The 7,543-nt window shown below is 32.9% G+C and overlaps 1 pseudogene; it reads left to right on the forward strand.

The window, feature by feature from the left end:
- The first annotated feature begins 375 nt into the window (after positions 1–375).
- LOC112763791 (rust resistance kinase Lr10-like) lies at positions 376–5,190 on the forward strand (annotated as a pseudogene).
- The last annotated feature ends 2,353 nt before the right edge of the window (positions 5,191–7,543 follow it).

Below are 7,543 nucleotides of genomic sequence, written 5' to 3' on the forward strand. Positions count from 1 at the left end.
TCAACACCTGTTTCCTTATCATTAAAGATCTTAGCATTTCGTTCCACCCAAATATTTTAAATCACTGCGAAGAATCCAGTCAGCCACCTCTTCTGTTTTTGTTTTCGCTTATGCCAACCAATCCAACTCTCAAACAGTTCTCTAATGATACCAGGAATAACCCAATCTTCATCAAAGGACCGCAACCAACTGCACCACACCTGCCATGTAAGGTCACAGAGAAGAAATAAATGTTTGACTGATTCTACCTCTTTCTTACAGAGTACACAGATATTATCAGTTGGCAAAATAACGCCTAGCCGACTCAATCTCTCCTTGATATTAACTCTACCAACAAGCACAAATCATCCAAAAAGCACTGCGGGAAACATAACATAAAGCACCCTTTCAGGCTTCAAAACAGTCAGTTCACTGTGGGGACCACAGGTACACCCTCTCTTGCGAGGATCATCACCAACTTTTCTTGTATTGGAAATCAGCCAAGTTCAGTGTTCAATCAATTAACTACAACAACTACACTATCCGATTAGTGGATGCAAATTTTGCCTTACTGCATCATCATCATCATCACTACTACTCTAACTCTTCCCTCCTCCTTAATTATTCCTTAGCCTCCTACAATTTCAGTGATTCTGAAACTGAGCCGTATCAGTATTTTTTATACAAAGTGAATGGAGATAGGCTTATGTTCATGAAGCAGATGATATATGTGAGGTGCATCAACGACACTTTCTATGTGAATTTTGATGGCAAGTCTCTCTGGGAATTGGGGCTGAGAGACTCGTGTTATATAGAGTGGATGTATCCAACATCTTGGCCTCACGATGAAGAATGCAAAATCAACAACATTTCATGTAGAGACAACCGCAACATGCTTCTCTATGGTTTTGAACTTTCTTGGGCAGTTAGTTCTTGCAACCGTCACTTTTGGTACCGAGCCGAGATCGATGATCATAACAACGTTAATTGTTATCCTGTTTTTGTGCCACTATTTGCAGGTTTGATTGCTCAATGTTCATTCTTAAAGTAGTGTATAATACTTTCTTAAGTTATTTTCCATAATGATTCTTAAGATACTTGGAATTATCCAATTTGGTTATTGCAGTTTTAATTTCACTATAATGGAATTATCCCATTTTTCGGTGATGACTCAGCTGTTTCAGTGTGCTATCTTGTGTCACATTGAAGTATTCAAGAGTTAGTTTAGTTGGCCAAATTGCAATTTAGACCCAATTTAATCCCTTCTTCTCTATTTAACCCTAATATTTTTTGGTTCCTCTCAAATCTTCTGAACCTTATCTTCTGGTGCTTCTTCCTCCTGTTCTTCTCATTCTTCTTCTTTATATTGATGGGGATGCATGGAAGGAGGTAAAGGAGTCGTATTGACTTTTTGCTGCTAAGCTAAACTTTTGTTTTTGGAAGTTGGGTCTTAGTGGTTGTTAATAATTGAAATTTTGAAAGAAAATTTTGAGCTTTTTGTAGTGGTAGAAGAATGGATGTTGATCTAAAACCTGGGCGAGATGCTTGATTTGGAGTGTTGAATATGATGGTTATGTGAAGAAAGATTGAAAACTACTTATGAGTGTTGTTGAATTTTTGAAGATAGTGATGAGAGTGTTATAGTAACATAGCACATTTTTGTTGCTGACTTGTTGTTGAGGGTAGATTCATAGAAGATATGGCTTCAACCTCTCTTTCTCCAAATGCATCATCTTCTGCAATCTCTCGAGATTCTTCTGCTAATCCAACACCATCATCCCAATCATCTCCATCTTCTTCTTCTAAGACAAATCAAACCTCTGATACCCCTCCTCCTCCTTCAGTTCCTGTAACCTTTCCTCTAACTCCATCCCTTCTTTCACCACCAGATTCTCCACCAATCTCAACACCCTCATCATCAACTCTTCTACCACCACGAAAAGCTCAAAATTTCTTCAAAAATCTCAATTTCTAACAACCACTAAGACCCAACTCCTAAAAACAAAAGCTTAGCCTAGTAGCAAAAAGTCAATACACCTCTTTTACCTTCTTCCACGCATCCCCATTGATATGAAAAAAACATGAGAAAAACACGAGGAAGAAGTACCAGAAGATACTATTCGGAAGATTTGGGAGGGACCAAGGGTTAAATAGAGAGAAAGAAACAAATTGGATCCAAATTGCAATCTGATCAGTAGTTAAGTTAGTCACTGCACATATAAGATAGTCAAATCAGTATTAAAATAGCTGAGTCATTATTGAAAAGATGTCTAGGAACATGATATTTGAATTTTTTAGAATTTATTAGAATTTTTTAAGTTTTTTTAGAATTTTTTAAAATTTTCTAAAATTTTTTATGATGTTTTAGGATTATCTAAAGCGATCAATCTAAAAGATTATTACAGTGAAATTAGAATTTTGATGACTAAATTAAATAATTTCGTGAATTTTAGTGAGTATTATAAAAATTTAAATATATTTTCTCTCTATTTTATTTATTTATTTATTTTCAGTAAATCATGTGTCATAACATAAATCCTAACTATTTCCTTTTTCCCCCTTTATGCATGTTTCTTGTCCGCCCAATTCTGCTGATTGCAGGTATTCTAATTGGAGAAATAAGTAAGTCCTTGTATTTCCCACTATAGTATTTTTATCATTTGGGTTTGAAACTGAGAATTTTGAAAGTTTATGCATTGGACTGTGATTACCTCATGGAATTAATTAATTATAACCTGTGGAATTCTGCAGCAACCAGAGGAACGGAAACATTACGAATACCTTGATTTAAAGTTGACTAAGCAAATTGCATAAATATTATCATTAATAGAAAATATTTTCAAAACTAACAACTCCAAATTTGTATGATTAGTCTATTTATATATCTTTTTCTACGATTTTTGTCAGAGTTTTACTTTGAATTCTATTCGTAGTGCTTTTTAGAGTGAAGATTCAATCGACTAATTTAATTTGTCTATTTTTATGAAAGATAAAATAATTTTTATAAAAAAATACTTCAATTTTAAATCTTTTTATTTTGTGACAATATAATTTTTCTGTTAAAAAATTTATTAAATAGTAACGATAATTATTTTTGTATAAATTTTATATGTAAAAACTCTTTAACAATAGGATCAACTATCACCATCGTTACCACCACATTCCTTATTCTCCTTCTACTATTTCTATTATGTAATCATATTTTAACATTATCATTATCTCCAATACCAATACCATTAGTATCATCATAACTAACACTAATACCATCAATATTAATGTTTTCTTTTTTCATTTCTTATTCGACGCTATTTTTTTTAAATAATTTTTATATTGCGATTACTTTTTTTCTTGCGATATTATTTTCAGCAATAGTCTTTTTTTTTACTTAATCACCATCAGTAAAATTTTTTTTTAAAAATAAACTTATTAATAATTTATGGAGCATTTAAAACCTCCACAAATTATAAATAAAATCTCAACAAAATTAATTTTCCGTTACTATTTAATGAAATTTTTAATAAAAAAATTATATTATCCTAAAATAAAAAGGTTCACAAGCAAAAATGGCCTTGCCTTTTTTGAAATTGGACAAAGACTGAGTTTAGTGCTTACTCATTGTTTTAGCATATATAAATGGAGACGAAAACACTTATTTATGTAGGACACTATTGAAGATTTTCTACAATGTGACAAACTATATATTTAAGGTGAAAAACCGTACACTATTTCTCTTGGAGATTGGAGTAGCATGTGTTATTGAGTACTACACAATGAGTATGATATAAAAATACATCATACCTCATAATATCCTTTTTTATGACAATTTCAATCCAAAAGCTCTGATTTTGGACTTGCAAGGCTTTATCTCATTGATAATGGTATTGTGTCTCCGACTGCAACAATTAAAACTAAGACACCTTATGATTTATTTGCTCTTTTTTCTATCTTCCTTGCAGCTCTGTATGTTCTTGTCAAATTTTTACTAGTTGGAGTTCCATTCATCATTCTTTTATGCATATATAAATGGCGACGGAGGCATTTATCTGTGTATCCGACTATTGAAGATTTTCTTCGAAGCGACAATAGTATTATGCCAATTAGATATTCCTACAAGGATATCAAGAACATAACAGGTGTTCAAGACAAAACTGGGGAATGGAGGCTACGGTTCTGTCTTTCAAGGAAAACTTCGAAGTAGCCGCCTTGTAGCCGTCAAGTTGTTGAATAAGGCTAAATCCAATGGCCAAGAATTCATCAATGAAGTGGCTACTATTGGTAGAATTCACCATGTCAACATAGTGCAACTTATTGGTTTCTGCGTAGAGGGATCAAAGCGTGCTCTCATATATGAGCTCATGGAAAATGGATCATTAGAAAAATACATATTTTCCCCTCAGAAGAATGATTCCTTAAGTTGTGAAAAACTCTACATCATTTCCCTTGGAGTAGCACGTGGAATTGAATACTTGCATAATGGGTGTGACATGAAAATTCTGCACTTTGACATCAAGCCTCACAATATTCTTTTGGATGAGAACTTCAACCCAAAAGTGTCTGATTTTGGACTTGCAAGACTATCTCCCACTGATAAAAGCATTGTGTCTCTGACTGAAGCAAGAGGAACCATAGGGTACATGGCTCCTGAGCTTTTCTACAGAAATGTTGGCGCAATCTCATACAAAGCCGATGTCTATAGCTTTGGGATGTTGTTAATGGAGATGGCGAGTAGAAGGAAGAATTTGAATGCACAGACTGAAAATTCTAGTCAGATATATTTTCCCTTTTGGATTTATGATGAATTGCAGGATGGAAGGGAAATAACAATAGAAAATGACACAGATGAAGAGATGAAGTTGGCAAAAAGAATGATGATTGTGGCACTGTGGTGTATACAAACAAGGCCTAATGATCGACCTTCAATGAAGAGAGTTGTGGAGATGCTAGAACAAGACGATGACTTAGAAATGCCTCCAAAACCATACTTCTACCCACTTGATGCACTCACAGAAGAGAATGTTGAAGATACTACAACTCATAACAGTTCAAAGTTATCCTCTAGTGACGTCTCTTCAGTTAGTGATTCAAAGGAATAGAAATAATCTGTCTGGACTCTACTTTGATATAATGTTGCATATTCTGTATCTAGCTAGCTTGTGTATATTAGTATTTCTGATGTCTATGATGATAATAAATTCGTTCCTATGTGGTCTATATATACTTTTTCATCAACTTAGATAATATATATGTGAACAATAATATTATAAAAAATAAGTGACATTACCTTTTTTCTAATAATTACGATGAACTCTCTTATCTACTAATGTATAAAAAAATTGGTTTTACCCTCTTTAGTCCACAACTTGATTAAACTAATTAACAATCAAAAGCCACCATTCAAAAATTGATTACTATATATGCTAAATGAATGAGTGAGAAATGGTCTTCATCTTCTTAGCTTCTTGATGATCATGACTTGAATGGCTATGTTTAGCTGAAAAACAAAAGCATCATGTCTAAGCAAAGGGGGACAAAAAAGAAAACAAAAAGTTGAGCGCATTACTTGTGGAAAATTAGTAAATGCAGTGTTTGATTTGCACATCAATCTTTTGTGCTTGGAGCACATCATACGAGTATATTGAAAGAAAATTTTCCTATAAGACAAAGATAAACATTACAATTTAATGAAAGTATTATAAGTTTAAGTGCCTAGAATATGCAAAGAACATTATTGTTTAAGGAAATTCCCATGAATTAGACGTGTAGTGAAACGAATATTTGATGAATTCATTGCAAAGAGAGTGAGTGAACTTGGAGAGTGATGGTCAAAATAAACGAACAATAGATAGTGAGTGCAAACGTGTGTGTATATATATATATATATACCACATTTTTAGCTATTTATTTTTGAATAATACTACACAATTAAATCTTTTTATGAATTAAGTCCAACTAAATTAAATAATAACACTTGGAGTAATGCTATTTATAACTTTTTGTTATTGTTAGACTAACTTAATTGAACTTAGTTAACAAAAAGATTTACATGTGTATCATTACTCTTTATTTTTTTTAGGATCACCATCATTATTTATATCGCAATCTTCTTTCTTCTTTTTCATAAAACCTAGTCGGTATAATAATTAGAATCTCAATTTAACTCTTAAAATCTTATGATATTATGATTTTAAATGAGTCAATGAATTTTATAAAATTTTAATTATTAAATCTAATAATTTTACTATTTAAATTTTATTAAAGTTTTACATTTTACGTGTTTAATTTATTTTTTTAATTTCACATAAAATCTCAATTTTTTCCACAGTTGGCATTGTCATTCTTTATCTATCTCTCCGAAATGAATGTTGCAAGTTGCAGCACAACATTGTCAAAGTCTGATTTTTGTTTTATGGATGACTGGTAAGTGGATTTTGTTACCATGGTACAAAGAGTTTAGGAAAAAAATAAAGAATTATTTAAAAAATTTGTTATTCATATTTTTCTCATTTTGTGATTACAAAGTTCTTACCAATATATAGACCAAGAGTACGCTAAGAGTACACTCGTTATGGAATAATATCAAAATAAATTACATTGATTTTTTTCTAATCCTCTTTGATATTTTCCTGATTTTGTTTCCTAATTATGATATTCTAATACTCCCCTTCAAGGTGAGTAGTGGGATCACCAATACTCAGCTTGGTTAGAACTTTAACAAGGGCTTGTCTTAAAACTGCTTTAGTAAGAATATCAGCCAACTGGTCTTTTGATCTCACAAATGGAAGTTCAATAATTTCATTCTCAATTTTTTCTTTGATAAAATGTCGATCCACCTCAACATGTTTTGTTCTATCATGTTGTACAGGATTCTCTGAAATGCTGATGGCGGCTTTATTGTCACATTTCAACGGGCTTGGCGATTGTGGTCGAAACCCAATCTCAGTCATCAATTGTCTTATCCACAATACTTCAGTTATGCCTTTAACGATCCTCGAAATTCTGCCTCAGCACTTGAAAGAGCTACAACTTTCTGCTTCTTGCTTTTCCAAGTTACCAGGTTGCCTCCAACAAGTGTAAAGTAACTAGTTGTTGATCTTCTATCATTTGGGTTGCCCGCCCAATCTGCGTCAGTGTATGCCTCAACCTTCAAATGGTCATTCCTTTTGAAAATGATTCCACTTCCTGGAGCTCCCTTCAAATATCGAACAATCCTCATAGCAGCTTCCATATGATCTTCTTGTGGCTTATGCATAAACTGACTTACTATTCCCACAGCATAAACTATGTCAGGCCGAGTATGTGATAAGTAAATTAGTTTTCCAACCAGTCGCTGGTACCTTTCCTTATCTGCTAGGGTGGCACCTTCTACCATCTTCAACTTGTGATTAACTTGCATGGGCGTATCTATTGGTTTGCAATCCACCATTCCTGTTTCTGCTAGAAGGTCCAAAATGTACTTTCTTTGGGAGATAAAGATTCCTTTGCTGGATCGTAGAACCTCTATTCCTAAGAAATATTTTAGTCCTCCCAAATCCTTCATTTCGAAGTCTGTAAATAGGTTCAGCAT

The sequence above is a fragment of the Arachis hypogaea genome, chromosome 17 (assembly GCF_003086295.3).
Source record: "Arachis hypogaea cultivar Tifrunner chromosome 17, arahy.Tifrunner.gnm2.J5K5, whole genome shotgun sequence".
In the NCBI taxonomy this organism is placed as follows: Eukaryota; Viridiplantae; Streptophyta; class Magnoliopsida; order Fabales; family Fabaceae; genus Arachis; species Arachis hypogaea.